This window comes from Elephas maximus, chromosome 23 (assembly GCF_024166365.1).
Source record: "Elephas maximus indicus isolate mEleMax1 chromosome 23, mEleMax1 primary haplotype, whole genome shotgun sequence".
NCBI classification, from domain to species: Eukaryota; Metazoa; Chordata; class Mammalia; order Proboscidea; family Elephantidae; genus Elephas; species Elephas maximus.
Window position 1 is genome coordinate 31,812,289 of NC_064841.1, and position 20,199 is coordinate 31,832,487.

At 37.8% G+C, this 20,199-nt stretch overlaps 1 long non-coding RNA gene across 2 annotated transcripts in view; it reads right to left on the minus strand.

Moving 5' to 3' along the window:
• Nucleotides 1–18,563: 18,563 nt before the first annotated feature.
• LOC126066508 (uncharacterized) overlaps nucleotides 18,564–20,199 on the minus strand; it is a 34,269-nt gene continuing 32,633 nt past the window's right edge. For both annotated transcript variants that reach the window (XR_007515117.1, XR_007515118.1), the window contains 2 exons: nucleotides 19,744–19,814; nucleotides 18,564–18,830 (listed from right to left, as the gene is read on the minus strand). This is a non-coding gene — a long non-coding RNA (uncharacterized LOC126066508). The remainder of the gene's footprint in view (nucleotides 18,831–19,743; nucleotides 19,815–20,199) is intronic.

Genomic DNA, 20,199 nt, shown 5'->3' on the forward strand with positions numbered 1-20,199 from the left:
CCAATCAGCAGAATTTAATTCTATCTTAGAATAGGTGTGTGGTTTATAAAGATCAGGAAAAAAGAAAAGAGAAAAAAGAGGAATCAAGTTTCTTATAGTTTCATATAACTGTAATTTTAACCCACTCTTGACAGCAGAATTGTCTTGGATTAATTTGAATATAACTTCCTTTAGCGGGGTTGAAACATTTTCTTCAGGATCAGAGTTCAATTCTGTACTTAGAAGAAAAGCTGAAAGGATTTAAAAAAATGCTTCCAACTCTGCCCCACTCCCAACACACACTCGCAAAGCAGGCATGGCTTGTCACTTTTGTATGAAGTTGTGTTTGTAAGTAGCCTAATTAAAACCACAATTACACCTGGAAGTGCCATATTTCAGTAAAGATTTTCCCATTGATCCAGGTTAATAAAAAAAGCCACTGGATTTTGAAACAAATTAGAAAGGGAAAATGAAAAATAATACTCTCTATTTCTGTTGGAAAGATTGCAGACATGATTCAGAGCCTACCCCAGCCCTTCCCCCATAGAAAAGACCGGTTTTACACATATATTCAAAATGATATGAATAATTGGGGCAATTATCCAGATATTTCACCTGAAATATTCAGACACACTACATAAAAGTGTTTTAGTGCTTTTGGGCTTGAATCATTGAGGTAATTGGACCAATTCACTATTTTACGTTGCCTCTGCAAGTATCCCAGTGCCTTAATTATAGTCTAATTTACAGGGCTTCTTTTCCTTTACAGACACTTTAAGAATACTGGATTTCAAATTGGGAGACCTGGGCTTGATTCTCTTGTACGCGTCTTAGCCAGGTGGCCTTGGACAAGCCACTTTCCTTTGCTGATTCTGTATCTTGATCTAGAAAAAGCCTGTAAAACACACCTTGTACATTTCCTGTGGTTGACAGAAAACATGATAATGAGAACTACCTTTTATTGATCACCAGGCGTTTTACATATATGATTTATTTTTCACAATAATAACTGCTCTGTAGAAAAATTGATATTCAGAGAAATTAAGATGTCACACAGAACTGCACAGAGCCCAGACTCAAACTCCAGACTTGGATCTTAACACATATATTATACGGCTTCTCTAATGAGACAAACTCTGACACATACATACATACATAATGGGTTATTTTTCATACGATTCCAGTTAGTGCAGTGAACCAGGCAACCTCGGAGTTGAACAAACATCCATACTGATATGTATTTAAAATTTACGGATTTTTCACCTTTTTCCAGCAGTGATTCTAAGACACTTGAACAAATGGCTCTTAACTGTGTCCCTATTGGGGCTGTAGCCATATGTTCATGAAGGACATGTGAAACCTGTTAGCTTTGGCACCATCATCAATAATAACTTGGCCATTTCCCTCTGCTTGGGAACCAATCCCTGGGGTTGGACTTGCTAACACCAGCATGAGGTCCCTTATCTAATCAGAGCTGGACCCAGCCATATTTCAGTGCCTTTGACAAGGAATGATGTAATGGTCTTAGCTGAAAACGAGATATATATTTGACATTTGAATATCACATAGTACTATGATTGTCAACTGAATTGCCAATAATAGGTTTAGTAAAAGTATAGTTTAAAATAGGGTAATGGTTTTGCTCTAGAGCTTTTTTTCCCAGCCTCCGGTCACCATGCCACGTACCCACACACGTATATATGTGTTGACACACATATATATTCACTTATCTATGAAATAATAATGACATGCCTGTGAAGACAACCAGGTTTTGTCTTTTAAATATGGAAGAGTTACTATTTTTCCATGCTCAAGCTTTTCTCACGTGCTGACGAAAAAAATAAAAAGCAATCTTCTTATCTGGATTCCAGCAGTGAGAATTTCCCCATCTGTTCACCATCTCTTTGCCCTTCAAATATTCTAAAGGTAACAAAATAGTACATTTCATCCTCTGTAAATTTCCACTAACTTTCTTATCACAGATCAGGATTTTAGGTTAACTAACCAGAATCCTACATAAAATGTACGCAGAATAGGCTACTTGTACAGCTTAAAAAGAAAGATTATTTGCAACCAGTAAAGGAGAATATTAAACCTTCCTATAAATAATAAGTGTAATGTTTGTAGTACTTTTTGATTTCAGGGGCTTGTGATATAGTACAAGTCCATGAAATAAAAAAGTACTACAAATAGGCTAACTTTACATTAAACTATTTTTTTATTGCTAGAGAAACTGCAGACAAAGGTCAGCCCTGGACAAATCTGAAAATACAACCATGTGGATCACATTTTCCAGCCACAGCTTCGTCTCGGTAGATTTTCTTTCATTTTTGAAAACCTTGCTGTTTCTGCAGAGGAACTGATCAGACTGTCCACTTCAGTGCTGAGCAATGTATTTCTGAAAATGAGCTTCAGCCTACAACAATGCAGTCTATCTGTTGTGTGTTTTTTAAATCTGTCCAAGACCAGCTTTTAGGCCTTACATTTCATATTTGACAATTTGCCTTCGGCATAAACTCTCTCTCAGTGGCAGCTCTTTGAATTTTACATAAATAGTATTCCAAGTAAGAACTCTATCTATACAGCCAGGTCTCTGGAACATAGATTTTCAAACCCCTTGTAATGATTAACATACATTTAGATGTATTGCTCACACCAAGTTTTGGCTTTTGCCTCAGTGAAGGGGAATACTTTTACCCACTTTCACCTCACTTCCTAAACGAATGTTGTAGAACAATGAGCCAGAAGATGAAACAGTTCTTGGAACATTTTGCAACAAAGTCTTCTTAGAGAAACTCATTTTATCATGGACTCAGTTTTCCCTAGGGCTTCAATCACACCTGAAGGGGCTTTGTTTTTCTAAGCCATTTGATTACCATTTAGCAATTTAATGCTTTAGTAATGCTGAGACACTAATGGAAAAAGGCTTTGACTAGAACATATATTTTGTTCAGTATCATTAAGCAATGAAGTATCCCAGATAAGTGAATATTCCAGATAATTGAAGCTTATTCCATAAGCACCCACATTTTTGTGTTTAAAATTTATACATGCTTTGGTAGAATTTTCTCTAAAATGAAACTTATAACAAGCCAGGGACATTTTTGCCTAATTCTACTGGAGGACACATGTAACAGATATTAATTGTGGTACCCTCCTGGCTTACAATTTTCTTGTCTAGGCAGGACCTTAAAATAGAGATTGGCCCCCCAGGGACCATATTGATTCTCTGTGATTGGTTCCTTACAGACACAATTGATTGGCTCAAGGTTACATGCCTGACCTAAACTGAGAACTCAGAGTCCTTATCTACGATTTTCAAATAGGAACTGAGACGAGGGGTAGTCACTTGAATCTAGAGTTATGAAAGCTACAGCAGGGAATTCTGCGGGGTACTGCTGGGAGCCATATTCCCCACAACATGGAGGAAGGCCCCCCAGAGTATGAGAAAATGACACAGAGAGAAGTCAAGGTGAATGGAAAAGCAAAAGATGAAAAGAGGGACTCCTCGGGGAGATGGATTACTTTATCTATCTATATCCCTGAGGCTTACCTGCATCTCTGTCCTTCCTGCAGTTAGAAAAGCAGCCTTCTTCTCTTCAACAAATGTAAAATACCAAACATAACAAAAAATGCACATCTAGCAGAAGGTGAACTAGATAACTGGGACCTCCTAAAAATTAAACATTTATGCTCAACAAAAGACTTCTCCAAAAGAGTGAAAAGAGAACCTATAGACAGGGAAAAAATTTTTGGCTACAACATATACAACAAGGGTTTAATCTCTAAAATTTATAGACAACTTCAAAACTTCAACAATAAAAAGACAAACAATCCAACTGAAATAACGGGCAAAGGATATAAACAGACAAGTCACCAAAGAAGACATTCAGGCAGCTAACAGACACATGAGGAAATTCTTGCAGTCATTAGCAATTAGAGAGATGCAAATAAAAACGGCAATGAGATATCATCTCACCCAGACTTTACTAGCACTAATCGAAAAAACAGAAAATAACAAATGTTGCCAAGGTTGTGGAGAAATTGAAACTCTTACACATTGCTGGTGGGAATGTAAAATGGTATGACCACTATGAAAGATGGTGTGGCATTTCCTCAAAAAGCTAGAAATAGAAATATCATATGATCCAGCAATCTCACTCCTAGGTATATACCTTAAAGAAATAAGAGCCGTGACAGGGACAGACATATGCACACCCATGTTCTTTGCAGCATTATTATTAATAGTAAAAAGATGGAAACAACCTAAATGTCCATCAACGGATGAATGGATTAACAAACTATGGTACATACACACAATGGAATACTATGCAAAGATAAACAATAATGACAAATCCATAAAACATCTTATCATGGATGAATTTGGAAGACATTATACTGAGTAAAATAGGTCAACTACAAAAGGACAAATATTGTATGAGACCACTATTATAAAGTAACAACAAAAGGTTTACACACAGAAAAAAAGAAAAAAAAAATTATTTGATGATTACCAGGGATGGGAGAGGAAGGGAGAATAATTACCAAATAGAAGACACATGTTACTACTGGTGAAGGGAAAGGCAATACACAACATGAAAGAAGTCAGCACAACATGAGAGAAGTCAGCACAACATGACCAAGGCAATAGCACACTGAGAATAAAGGGCAATTACATTAACTACTATAGCATAAACAATCCTGCAACAATAGTATTATTGTTGTTTTTGTTAGGTGCCATTGCGTTTGTTCCGACTCATAGTGATCCCACATACGAAATACCACCTGATCCTGTGCCATCCCCATAATCACTGCTATGTTTGAGCCTGTTGTTGTAGGCACTGTGTCAACCTATCTTGTCGAGGGTCTTCCTCGTTTTCACTGACCCTCTACCTTGCCCAGACTGGCCCCTCCTGATAACATGTCCAAAGTACATGAGACCAAGTCTCACCATCCTCACTTCCAAGGAGCATTCTGGCTGTACTTCTTCCAAGACAGACTTGTTCTTCCATCTGATAGTCCATGGTATATTCAATATTCTTTGCCAGCACCATAATTCAAAGGCATCAATTCTTCTTTGGTTTGCCTCATTCGTTGTCCAGCTTTCACATGCATATGAGACAATTGAAAATATCATGACTTGGGTCAGGCACACCTTAGTCCTCAAAGTGAGATCTTTGCTTTTCAACACTTTCAAAAGGTCTTTTGCAACAGATTTACTCAGTGCAGTACATCCTGTGATTTCTGGACTGCTGCTTCCATGGGCATTGATTGTGGATTCAAGTAAAATGAAATCCTTGACAACTTCACTAATTTCTCCGTTTATCATGATGTTGCTTATTGTTCCAGTTGTGAAGATTTTTGTTTTCTTCATGGTGAGGTGCAATCCACATTGAAGGCTGTAGTCTTTGATCTTCAGTAAGTGCTTCAAGTCCTCTTCACTTTCAGCAAGCAGGGTGGAGTCCTCTGCATATCACAGGTTGTTAATGAGTCTTCCTCTAATCTTAATGCTGTGTTCTTGTACATATAGTCCAGCTTCTCAGATTATTTGCTCAGCATACAGGTTGCATAAGTGTGGTGAAAGTATGCAACGCGGACACACTTTTCCTGCTTTTAAACCATGCAGTATCCCCTTGTTCTGTTCGAAAGACTGCCTCTTGGTCTATGTACAGGTTCTGCATGAGTACAATTAAGTGTTGTGGAATTCACAATGTTATCTATAATTTGTTATGATCCACACAGTCGAATGCCTGTGCATAGTCAATAAAAAACAGGTAAACACCTTTCTGGTATTCTCTGCTTTCAGTCAAGAGACATCTGGCACCAGCAATGACACCCCGCTCCATGTCCTCTTCTGAACCTGGCTTGAATTTCTGCCAGTTCCCTGTTAATGTACTGCTGCAACCATTTTGAATGATTTTCAGCAAAATTTTACTTATGTGTGATATTAATGATATTTTTCTATAACTTGTGCATTCTGTTGGATTTTCTTTCTTTGGAATGGGCACAAATATGGATCTCTTCCAGTCGGTTGGCTAGGTAGCTGTCTTCTAAATTTCTTGGCATAGATGAGTGAGCACCTCCAGCACTTTATCCATTTGTTGAAATATCTCAATTGGTATTCCATAAATTCCTGGAGGTGTCTTTTTTGCCAATGCCTTCAGTGAAGCTTGAATATCAACTCAAGGCTTGAATTTTTTCTTTAGCTCCTTCGGTTTAAGAAATGATGAGTGGTTTCTTTCCTTTTGGACAATAGTGTTAACAAACAATAATTTACTAATGGATATATAGGTAGATATGCCAAGAGGTGTGGGGGGGTGTAAGGGAGCACACTGATTTGCAGATACAGGTTTAGTGGTGGATATTTCTACATATGTGATAGTAGATACTTCTTACATATTAATAGAGACAATAGAGCTCACAAGGGGCACAGTCAGGGAAACCTCTTAGATATAACCAAAGACCTCGCAGGATGAAGTTCCTAGGACCCTGAAGGCAAAGGACCACAGACTCAGGGGATATTTATGTCAATTGGCGTAACGTAGTTCATAAAGACAATTTCTGCATCCTACCTTTTTTACCTTGGTGAGTAGCATCTGGCGTCTTAAAAGCTTGTGAGCAGCCATCTAAAATACAACTATTAGTCTCTTTCTGTCTGGAGCAAGGGGAGTGAAGAAAACCAAAGACTCAAGGGAACAATTAGTCCAGAGGATTAATGGACCACATGAACCACAGCTTATGTGACCCCAAGACCAGAAGAACTAGACGGTGCCTGGATACAACTGCGTACAGTTCTGGCTGCGATCACAACAGAGGATCCTGCAGAGAACAGGAGAAAAATGTAGAATAAAAAATCAAATTCACGAAAAAGACCAGACTTTCTGGTCTGACAGAGACTGGAGGAACCCCTGAGGCTATGGCCCCAAGCCACCCTTCTGATCTGGAACTGAATCCATTCCCTGAGACCACCTTCCAGCCAAACAATGGACAAGCCCATAAAATAAACAATAACACCTGAGAGGAATGAGCTTCTTAGAACAATTACACGAGATTAAACGAGCAATGCTTACCCAAAAGCAAAGATGAAAAGACAGTAATTATGACAAACCCACCTTTAGGACTAAAACCATAAATAATATAGAGAAGGGTGTCATCCTCCATTACACTCAGACAAATCACTACACTTGACTATCACATCCCCCCATTCCTTAAAATAGGTCTTCTTGGTTCTTTCTGAGCACTCCTTTGAACCTCATAAAATGGTGCTAGCAGAGATAGAGTCTCTTCGTGGTACAAACTGTTAATGTACTCAGCTGCTAACTGAAAGATTGGTCACTCAAGTCCTCCCAGAGGAGCCTTGGAATGAAGGCCTGGTGATCTACTTCCAAAAAATCAGCCATTGAAAACCCTGTGGAGTACAATTCTACTCTGACACACATGGGGTTACCATGAGTTGAAACCGACTTGGGGGAAACTGGTTAACAGAGGTAGAAAATGCATAATATTTACAACAATGATGGCTATGCACTTTATTAGGGAGCACATATATTCCGAATAATTGGGGTTTTACCTTGAGCATAACAGTTTTTACAGAAATAACTACTCATTTGTAAACAGAAGAAACATCAAATGTAGCCTGAGTCCTCTTTCTCTGTAAGTAGGAAAAATGGACAGAGTTACAAATCAATGGCAGATTATTCTGAGCCTTCCTGACACAAGTACATTGCAGGCACATACTAATACCATATGTTCACAAATTGCTTTGTAAGTTAAAGGAAGAGTGAGAAACGGGAGATTAGTATAATAAAAATGCAACCAAAGATACTTTTTAATTGACCCTTTAAAATTACTTACTTGCCACAGGGAGCATTTGAACTACGAACTCAAGCTAAGCAAATGGCCCAACATTTAATTTGAACAGATGATCTGATTAACCTGAGTGTTTTTGATAGTGAGGGGAGAAAGCAGCATCATCTACTTGTTTAACAGTTATTGGGTGTCTCTTAAGTAAAATGCACTCTGCTAAGCTCTGGGAATTTGGTGAGGAAGATAGTAAGCATTTTACCCTCATGGAAATTTTTTGGTCCAGAGGGGGATACAGGTTTAAAAACTGCCAAAATAATTTACTCTGGTAAATGCTATGACAGGGGCTGTCAGCACCATGGAAACACAAGAAAAGGCAAGTGGTGCTCAGAGGAAGTGGTATTTAATTAAGAACTACAGGATGAGGAAGAAACAACCTGGTGAGGTTATAGCAGAGAGGCCTGTTGATTGAAGAAGGAATATTGAAGAGAGAGGGAATAGCATGAGAAAAATCCCAGGAGAGGAAGAAAACATGTCACATTCCAAGACCTGAAGACAGTTTTCTGTGGCAGAAGAGGCCAGAGATATGGTTGCAGAGGCAAGTAGGGCAGGTGGTGAATGGGTTTATAAGCACATATAAAGCAGTTAGGACTTAATACTCTGGGTGGTGTGGCAGTGCTGGAAGAGTAAGTGGTAGATCAGACCTGGAATTAGAAAGATCACAGTGGCTGGAGTAGAGAGGCCAGGTAGGAAGTTGCTGCTATTCTTCAAACAAGAGATCACATGAGTGCAATGAGTGCAGTAAGTGGGTATGGAGAGAAGCAGATAAATTTCAAAGGGAGAAAAGACAGGACTGAGTTGGTTGTGTATTGTGGAGGAAATGCTGCAGTCAACAGTGATTTTCAATGTTTTGGCTTTGATGCCTGTCTTAGTTGCCTAGTGCTGCTGCAAATAGAAATACCACAAATGGATGGCTTTAAAGAACATTCATTTTCTCATGGTCCTGGAGAATCAGGGTCTCAGACATGTCAATTTCTTCTGTGAGCTTCTCTCCTAATTCTGGTGTTGTCTGGCAATCAATGACATTCCTTTGCTTGTAGATGATCCTCACATGTTATCTGTTTTCGTCTTTGGCAATGAATTGTCTGTGTTATTGTCTGGAAAAAAAAACAAAACTTTAGATAGGTTATAAAAAAGTTAACAATTTCCCTTTCTCCCTTCCTTCCTTTCTTCCCTCCATCACTTCCTCCCTTTCTTTTGAAACTTAAAAATACGCTATCTCATTGTCTTCTGGTTTGCATAGTTTCTGACAAAAAAGTCTGCTGTAATTCTTATTGTTCATCCTTTATACATAATGTGTTTTTCTTTTCTGGCTGCTTTTAAAATGTATCACCGTGTTTAAGTAATTTAATTATCATATACCTTGGTATGCTGTTATTTATATTTCTTTTGCTTGAAATTCCTTGAGCTTCTTGTATTGTTGGACAGATGATTTCCAACCTAATTTTGAAAATAATTAGCCATTTTTTAAAAAAATATGTATTTTTCTTTTCCTTTCTGCTTTCTTTCTTGGAATCTAATTACACATAGATTGACAGCTTGGTATTGACTCAGATCACTGATGCTTTGTGCATATTTTTTAATCTTTCTTTTCTGCCTGTGTTATATTTTAGGTTGTTTCTATTGCTATGTCTTCATGGTTTCTACTACTTCAATAGTTTCTATTTTTAAGTTTTCCTTTGCTGTGACTAATGCATTCTTACATAATCAAACTTAATTTTCGTTTTATACATAGAATTTTTCATCTTTAGAGGTTCCATTTAGGTCTTTTTTATATCTTTAATTTTTTTCTTCATCATAATTATGCTAATGCCTACTTCCTTGCCCATATAGAGCATATTAGTAGTAACTGTTTTAATGTGTTTGTCTGGTAGTTCCCTCATCACTGTTATTAATAGGATTGTTTCTATTGATTGGCTTTATCCTGCTTATAAGTGATATTTTCCTGTTTTATTTGCTGGCTCATTATTTTCTTTGTGAACGCCAGACATTATAAATTTTGCATTGTTGGTAGCTGGATCTTATAGTATTCTTTTAAACAGTGTTGGATTTTGTTTTGGTGTACAGTTGTTTGGAATCAATTGGATCCTTGTGAGACTTTCTTTTAAGCTTTGTTAGAATGTAAGCTGAAGAGGCTTTAGTCTATGGCTAATTAAGTCCCACTACCAATGCATGACCCTTCTAAGAACTCTACCTTCGTATTTTAATACAAGAGAATACTATGCTTGGTGGGAATACAAACTACTTTCAGACCGGCATGAGCATCAGAAATTGTTCTGCCTACTCTTTTCTGGTAGTTTTTTCTCTGATCCTAGGTTGTTTTATCTCAGTGTACACTAATTAATACTCAGCCAAAGATCAGAGGAGATCCCTCTGCATATCTCTGGAGCTCTTTCTCTGTGTAGCTCACTGAATCTCCCTTTTTTTTCTGCTACTCTACCCCATAAATTCTAACTGCCTTGGCCTTCCTGAACTACTTTCTCTGTCTCCTCAATTTGTAGAGACTACAAAGCTCTTTTTGAATTTCTTCTCTTTGAATTACAGCCTGGAAACTGCCTCTAGGCATAACCTGGTGCAACTGCATGTGTAGGTCACCTCAGTTTTCCCTTCTCTCAGTGATGACAGTCCTACGTTGCCCATTTTCCAATGTTTGAAATTTATATATGTGTCTGTGTGTGTAAATACCTATATCTATCTATATATATATTCGACTCGATGCTGCTAGGTATATATATGTATATTCTGGTTTTGCAGTTGTTTAAGGTGGAAGGGTAAATCTGGGTCTATTACACCATCTTCACTAGAAGTAGAAGTCAATATACATTTATTTTTTTATGATGGCAGAGATCAGTTTTTGGAAACAGAAGTTATCTATTAAATGAATTAACCTAGGCAAATTACTTATCTGATCAAAGCCTTAATTTCCTTACACATAAAATATTAATAGCAATGCTTTCCTTTCTGATGACTGGGTTGTCATTAGGATCAAATGCAACAGAAGAAGTTCTTTGCAAATTGTAAAGCTCTATGCATATGACAGTGGTAATGGGGGTGATAGTAATGATGATGATTGTTTTCACTTCCATAACTATTCAAATTGTAAAACTAAGTGTTAGAAAGATTTACTGAGGAAAAAAAAACCCTATCAATAACAATAATATTAATATAAGCACTTACACTAGGTCTTCTAATTTATGTTGCTTTTGATTTTTGAGCTACTGCAAGTTTCTGTATTCCTTAGGGTTAAGAAAAAAAAAAAGTCTATTACTGAAGATTCTTGTGTGTGAACAATGAACTCCTTTCCCAAACTAGCTTTAAGCAAAGAGGGAATGTATTGGCTTATTAACTGGGAAGGTTAAGGAGTGGGCCAAGCACAGCTGAGTCCAGGGTCTAAACAGTGCCATCAGTGTTCTCTCTCTCTCTTTATGTCTCTAGCTCACTTGTCTCTGCTCTGTGCTCTGCTTTCTTCTCAGACTTTCTCCAGGTGGCAGCAAGATGGTTGCTGGCAACTCTACACTCATATTCCAACAGCTTGGCAATAGGAGTAGACAGAATGAGTCTTTCAACAATCGTTCTGGCAGAAATCTTCTGGGTCTTGTTTGGGTCATTTTTCCTTATCCTGAACCAATCACTGTGGCCAAGAGAATGTGATATTCTAACTGGCCAGGTTTCTGAAACCAGGGACATTTGGTTAGATGCTGGGAAGTCAAAGCTCAATAGGATATGATCTTTGACCCTTCAAGTAAGCAAAGCGTACAACGAGGCACAAAGGAAGGTATGATTAGTGCAACTCAGTGATCCAGAGGAGGTCAAAATCTGTTTTCTATACTTAATTTTTTTCAGCATCCTTGCTTTCTGCTATAATACACTATGTTACTTTGCTGTGTGGGGTAATAGGAAAATAAGTAACAGGCAGTCAAACTTTGACAAAAGAACCCCTTCATTGCAGCACAAAAACACTACATCACTACACTGTATAAATTACAGGAATATAGTGAAAAAAAACAATACTACCATTGTAGCCCTGGTGGTGTGGTGGTTAAGAACTTGACTGCTAACCAAATGTTGGCAGTTCGAATCCAACAACTGCTTCTTGGAAACCCTGTGGTAGCTCTACTCTGTCTTGTAGGGTTGCTATGAGTTGTAATCGATTTAATGGCAATAGATTTGGTTTGGTGGATTTTATTAAACCACTGGGTATTCTGTCATACATGATATACTTCGGTGTTTTTTTTTTTTTAATGTTATCCAACATTGTTGTTATTTTTGTTTGAGCCTTATTAACAACACTAGACAGTTAACTACTTGAAGGTAGAGAAAATCTGTGTCTTTTTATCTTTGTATTCCCGTAAAGCCTAGTGCAAAACCTTACCCATATAAAAATTTCAATGAATTATTTGTTGAGTAGATGAATAAGTAGCTGTATAGCTAATTATTGTTTTGCATATATGGTATGTGAAGCATTATTCTATGTGCTTTACGTATTTTTAATCATGCTATCCTCCCAGCAATCCTATAAATTAGGCTGTACTATTTATCCCCATTTTACAAAATAGGAAATTAATACACAAAGATATTACTTGCCCAAGATCTTGTAAGCAGTAGAACAGGTCTCAGATGAGGCCCACTTGATTCCAGACAGCTCTAAGCTGACCATCTTTTTTCCCACAAACCTATTGAAATACTTTATTAAAGAATAAGAAACAATGTGTACATCAACCCTGGAAGAATTGAAGAATGACTATTGTACATTTTAAAGGTCAACAGAAACTGGCCACTGATGAAGGAAACAGCTATATTTTTCTTATCTTAGAAACTGTCAAAGCAAAAAGATGTTATCCATTAACTGGATGAGTCAAATGATGATGCAAGAAAAGACCTTCAATGCTAAGCTAAGGCAATTACCTGAATGGTGGTTATCATTGTGTGAGGACTGAGAAATGATTCTGTCTTTGTTCATAGTTAACCATGTAGAAATAAACAAGATCAAGTGACAATAGCTACCAAACCCCCCACAATCTGAGTTCAGTAGACAGAAAAATCATTTGATTCATACATTAAAGTTTAATAAACTCAGCTGTTGTGCAGGTAACACAAGGCTTTAGCAATAGCAACAATAACAAAAGACAACCACCACAAAACCACAATTAGTGCATCTAGAATTCTTGCTTACAACTTTATTTGGAGGTATTTCTCTTATCTCTTTGATCTGTGTTTATTGATATTTACCTTAATTCCTATATTTAAAATTCTTAGGTCAAATCTCATCAATAATCAAGGATGGTGCCAGGAAAAATTGTGTTATGAGTATAGTTTCATTTTTTTGCACAGACACACGCAATGTTATTAGTATGAGAAAAATAATTGTTACATTCTACCAATTTTCTGTGCTCTTTGGTTTGTAAAATCTTGGACTAACTGAGATTGCTTCTATTTCTCGGAATTGAGTTAAATGCTGTACAGATCATATAAGTAAGGAGCTATGGTTGCTACATTGAAAGCCCTTACCATCCATTTCAGAAAATATAACCATCCGTGAAAACAACAGATATATCAACATAAAACTTTTGGGGAGTCAATCCCATATTCTGTGCTGAAGATTCTAAGTGCCACAGGGGACACCCCAATACAATAAAGTTTTTTTTTTTTTTGGAATATAGTGTGTCATTGTCCCCGAAACACAATCCAGTGCAGGAGTTTCAATAAAGGCCTCAAAAGTGTATAACTAAATATGCTAAATGTACTGAATTTGGCACTAACGTCTAGGTTCACAAAAAACGAAAGATATTTAAAATTGTATGTTTAAATTATAGTTTATATACTTCAAATTAGAGTTAATGTAAAACAGCAATGATTAGACTCTATATAAGCTCATCTCTATAATATCTTTTATTTTAAGGAAAACAAAGGAGAATTTCATACTTCAGGAGCAAAAAATCCTTGAACTAAGATAGTCAAATACTTCCAATGGCCTATCAATCGTGCATGGGCCATGGCAGGTCCACAGGAGATAGAGCACACAGTTCTTACTCTTTAAGAAAATTGGTAGAATGTAACAATTATTTTTCTCATACTAATAAAATTGTGTGTGTGTGTCCCATGATACATGAGAAAGACAACAAAGATGCAAAAAAATGAAGCTATACTCATATCACAATTTTTCCTGGCAACAGCCTTGCTTATTAAAATTTAATGAGGGTGAAAATGCTAAGGCATTTGAACACACAACAAAATAATTTTAAAAACCCACACTTTGTTGTGAAAGTGTTTACTAATTCCAGTATTTTTTTTTAATCTAAATTAAGTCTGCCATGTTTTGTTTTCTTTGCTTAATTTTAGACATGAGCTACACCAGAAAAGTCCTCAGCTTGAGAAGTATTTTATTTGATAATTACGTTCTAATATTTGTTTCCTTTTTTAGTCTAAGAATTAATCCCATACCTAGGAGCTGGTGCAATTTTTTTTTTCCACTGAGACTTCAGCAGAAATTCTTTTGAACCTTTTTTATGCACCTGGCTCTAGGGATAGTCACTTTCTCTTCTCTTAACCCTTGTTCCTATTGGGAACAGAGCACAAATGTAACTATTTTGAACCTGGCATTAGAATTTGTCCTGTCTTTGCCATTTTCTTTTTTAAATGTTGCTGAGACATGGTCTTAAAAGGCCTGCAAAGTCTATTTATCTATCTTACACCCTCTCGCAGTTCCCCAAAAGTTTGAGATGGCTCATAAATCAAGGGAAAGGGGAAATAAGAGAAGCAAGCATGAATATGGTAAGTACTTTGCAAAGGGTGAAAAGGATTTCTTGTTTTTTATTGTTTCAGATGAGAAAATGAGAAGATCAGTTTCTCTTCAGCCCCAATCACGTTAAGTCATGGAGTTGTGGTGGTGCTGAAAATAAACTGAAGAACTCCTGGTCCTCCATCCTCTCTGCTCTAACCACTAGACATCTATTCCCTGCTTAGTTTTCAGAAATATATTTTATTGATCCTGAACTTGTTTGATATATAAAATGAATTTAATAAACTTAAGGGTCATAAAAAAATAAAATGTGATTTATCAGTAAAAAGAATTTCCTGACCAAGGGCGCGCCGCATTACCTTAGGAACCTACCCCAAACCACATCATTTCTCTAATGGTGCCTTTTAAAAATTCCTGACCTCCCACCACTTGTGCTCTTGCAGATTTTTCCTGTTTTAGCAGTGCGCTCTTTTCCCGTCAAACAGCTTTCAGCAGCATTATTTATTTGGGTAAAAACAACAGGAGTGGAGATGAGGGACTCACCAATTCCAACTTAGACAGAAAAATGACTGAAATTATCTGGTTCTGCAGTTACTTTCTTTTTCACCTCATAAAACATCCCACACATTCATCATACGTCAGCTTTCTGATTGCATTTCAACCTCACCATTGTGTTTGTCAGTTCAAATAACTTTTAAAGCCCTGTCTCTGTTTGTCTGAAGCTGCTGTTGGTGCCTTGGGTTTCACTCTTTGGTCTTCTAGCTTTAACACCAGAGGCAGGCCTTTACCACAGTTCCTCCTTTGTTTCAGGCTGCAGCCTTTCCCTGGGCAGTGTGAGGGGAGCTGCTCTGAGGGGTCGGGGCTGAGGCCTGTTTGCCTTAAAAACAACAAAACAAAACAAAGTCTTTGCCATGTAGTCATGACTCATGGCAACCTCATGTGTTTCAGAGGAGAAATGCTCCTTAGGGTTTTCTTGGCTGTAATCATCACAGGAGCCAATTGTGAAGTGTTTGAAGCACGTTTCTCATGCTGCGTAAGTTTGGAGCACCAACCTTTAGGTTAATAGTAGAGCACAAACAGTTTGCACCACCAGGGACATTCAAGTGGCGTAGTGGCAGGTTTAGGTAAGCTGGAAATGTGCTTCAAGACTGGTCTGAACTCCTTGGGCAGGGAAACCTGAGGAAGTCAGGCAACATAGCAGAGTAGAAAGCGCATTGGTCTGGGACTGACCTATGTGACCTGAACAAGTACTTAGCATCTCTGATGTCAATCATTTCTACCCACCCCATAAACCCATAAAAAAAAAATGAAAAAACAAAGCAAAACAAATAAACAAACAAAAAAAATAGAAATAGTAATGCCCACACTATTTACCTCACTGAGATGTCATCATGATGAAATTTCATGATACATGGCAAAATCTTTTAAACTCTTAAGCACTTCACAAATGTGGAGATTTTATTAACATAAATTCCCTGAACACTGGTAAGTAATTTGCCCCAGGATTATGGCTGTGGAATTAGCTTCCTAGAATCCAGTCACAAGGCCCTTTTCCCCCTCCCATTTTGCTTACAGCAGCTACCTGCAAAGGTGACACTCTGTGGATATCTAGTATAGGGTCGGAAACCCTGGTGGTGTAGTGGTTAAGTGCTACAGCTGTTAACCAAGAGGTCAGCAGTTGGAATCCACCAGGCACTCCTTGGAAACTCTACGGGGCAGTTCTACTCTGTCCTATAGGGTCACTATGAGTCAGAATCGAATGGATGGCAGTGGGTTTGGTTTTGGTTTTGGGTATTATAGGGTCGTTTTTTTTATGAGTCAGAATCGACTGGATGGCAGTGGGTTTTGGTTTTATAATAAGAAAGTTGTGTACCCCCTCGTGCCACATTTCCTGGTTAAAACAAAAACAAAGACTAATTTGTTAACATTTCCCTCTTTCTTCATTTTTTAGTCTCTACACCGTTCTGTGATAGTTTGTTAGATGAAGAATGCTATGCAAAGTGAAATCAGATGCCGGTTGTGTAAAAATAGTTATCCCAAGGTGTTTCCCTTGCAGGAAAAGAATCAAGGCGTCCATAGATGACGCTAATGTAGTCACTGGCAACCTCTCTTTCATTTCCGGGTTTGCTCATTGTTTACCTAATTGCCAGTAATAATATTTCATTGTGTAAAGAATGTTGGCACCAGGGGCCCAGGTTCCAGTTTATTGATGGCCCAGAGTTTATGAATTGATGTCCTCAGCAGGTTGCTGCCCTGATGAATGGCAATTACTGTGGCTCCCACAGAGGCAATTGTAGCCAGAGCATTTACTCTTTTCAAATAATTACCCCCGAGAAGCTGAACAGGTAATTGTAACATCTGAAAACCATGCTTTTGGCTCAGAATCAAAGAGTATTAATCTCCATAACAGAGGTGTTTTGGAATGACCCAAAAGAATTGTTAAAGAATGGTCCCAAGAGTCTTTACTTTTAAGATGAATTGGAGAAATTTTAGTAAGACCCCCCTCACTCCCCAACACAAATTAAAATGTTGTAAAGACACCCAAGCAACAGTTAGAGGTGCTCACCTTTTGAAGTCATAACACTCTATGGTGGTTGGTTGATTTTAGATTTGTCCCTGACGGTATGCCTTCTTAAAATGTTCTAAGCACCCTACTCTAAAAAAAAAAAAAAAAAAAACACCCTACTCTAGCAAGGCTAAAATACCCATTAACCCCCAAAGTGTTATATGCTCATTCTTGCCTCAGAATATTTACTCATACTCTTCCTTAATACTATTTAATTAATGTATGGGATGAAAAAATGAAGAAAAAGAGTAGAATTACTGGAAATAAAATTTAATGTTGCACAGTGATTTTGAAGAGTTTATTTCCATGAGTTAGAATTGATTCCACAGCAACTAATACCACACAACAACAACAAATTAATTACCAAAGCACCACCACCACGGGCAATGTCGAAATCTTGGGAGTCATGCGTATATCCCCCACAGAATCAAAAGTTTAACAAGGTTAAACCTTCTACTCTATTTATTTTGGTGCCGTGGGAGAAATGGGAAATCACAATGTGGTACAACTTCTTTCTGTAAACTTTAATTTAGGGAAAAATACTGCATCAAATGGAAAAAAAAAAAAAACAAAAACATAAAGAAACTAACGCATTGTGGGTTTTGGGGGAACAAGAAAGTGAAAGAGTGCCAGAAAACAGTATAGAGCCATACCTACAGCCCTGAGATCTTTTGTATGGAATGAGGGTCAGATATTTGTGAGATGGAATTGAAGAAAGTAAGAAAAAAAAATTACCAAAACATAGACGAGTGTGGAAAGATGACAAACTGGTTTTAAATTCAGGGGTACTTGATGTTTAAACATTAATTCTTTTCCAATTGTTCAAAGTAAGGCCAGTGTGCTGAAAAGGGAACTGGCAGGTAGGCTCTCCTATAAAGGCAAGCAGGGCACTCTCATTCCAGGGGCCAGGGGCTCAGAGATATTTTAGCATCGCCATATTTCAGACTGACTAGTAATACTGACTCGACGTCACTGGGTTTTGTTTTTTAGTAAGGTTAAGAGAAACAATAAGACTGAATTATAAGTTAGTTCAGAAACCCATAATGATTAAAACAGTAACTATGAAAAAGTGATAATGAACTTACGTAAATATGGTCCGAAATTTTGAACATGGGTAAAATTAAATAGGAAGTAAATCGATAAACACACACACGAACAAACAAAAACAAAAAACTAAATGAATCTAAAGTATGCCAAGGTAAAGTAAGAGTTGTCCATATAACCATGGCCATAAACGACCTAACATTTGATTTACCTAAATGCTTTAAAACTCAGGAGGTTTTTTCTTATATAATCACAACCTTGTTCAGCTAATTAGATTCTTGGAACTGAGGCTTTCTGGGCTCATAGAACTGGACACGAATTTTGGAGAGCATTTGTTTCAGTCTCCTGCCTGAAGGCAGATAAATACCTGAATCAAAGATGACAAAGAGAATCTAATTTACAGGCCAGCTCCAATCAATTTGCAGTTGGCTGCCTGCAGCAATGTGCTGAGATGGTTTCTGAAGAAGCTTCCAGGTCTGACAGGAAGGCATGGTGTGCTTGATTGGTAAGGTCGGCCATGATGCCACTCAGGAAGCTGCTCTGGTGTGAATCAGTCAGGTGCAGAAACTGGAGCACTGGCACCTATTGGGGTGGAGGCTGCCTTGAGTGCCATGCCTTTATCATTCAAGGTCTAAGCTCCTGAGGTACGAGGAAAAGACCACACAGTACAGGCACTCAGTCAATAGGCACGCTGGGGTATAATTGCAAAAAGTACACATGTAATTAACCTGGATGTTCTTTTACCAGAATTGCCTCTGACGTACTAGGAGATTTTTTCATTGGCTTCAATATCCTAAGTATATCTAAAATCTCTCATGTCACAAACTCCTTTTCCTTCATTCTTTCCTGCTTTGGGGGTTCTAAAAAAAAAAGGCGGGGGAGGGGGAAGCAAGGGTCACATTCTTGAAGTGAATAGTATGTCACGTCCATGGCTATTCCTCATCCATGCTCTTGTTATATAGACGGCTACGACAGCCAAAGGTCTTTGCTTTGTTCATCATTTTTTCCATAACTAACTCTACCAAGTGCTTGGTTGAGCCATGTAACCATAATGGTAATTACAGTCATTTATACTAACTGCAAACTATTTTTACCCAATAGCCATGCAGAATAATAAGAATTGTTCATATTAAATATATGTCAAATTCCCTTCGTGGTATGGTTTATATGATCACGGCAATGAACTCTTTTTTCAAGCTTTTTTCGTAGAGTCTCACCTTTTTGGCATGTCGTCTGCCACAACTTAAAGCAAATCAGAGGGAATATCTCTCTTGAAACCCTCCATTGATTCCCATGACCCTGAGGTTTTGCCATCCTCCTCCAATAATCTGTCTACTGGTTTGAAATCACCAGCAGCTCTTTGGGAGAAAGATGTGGCAGTCTGCTTCTGCTGAGATTTGCAGCCTTGGACCCTATGGGGTCGCTATGAGTCAGAATCGACTCTATAGAAGTGAGTTTGGTTTGGTTTGGTTGGTTTGTCTACTCCTTTCCTTTCCTTCTTTTTTCCCTTCCACCTCTGCCATAGATTAAGCATACATTCATTGATAATTACCTTTAACCAGTTGCCTAATATGTGCCAGATACTGCAGTAGGCACTTTTTTATACTTCCTCTTGGTTTCTCCCTGCAAACAAAAGAAATCAACATTACTGTTCCCATTTAATGGTTGAGAAAACTGAGGATCAGAGACGTTAAGTAATTTGCTCAACACCTCACCGCTAGGAAACAACCAAGTTTGAGTTGGAATTTAGCAATTGTCTTTCCTTTATGCCAGTGCCACTGAGCAGCCTCACTTGTAAATCACCGTGCTTAATATTGTGCTATTGTCTACATTAATAAAAATTTTACAAAACTTACAAATTAAAAGCTTTTATTACTCATTTATCACCTACCTCTTTCATTTCCTATATTGACTTAATCATGCGGTCTGTCTTGTCCCTCATCATCACTGCAAACAATCTTGCCTGGCCCTTGTCACCTTGTGGCAGGGACCAAAGTCCTTTTTCACT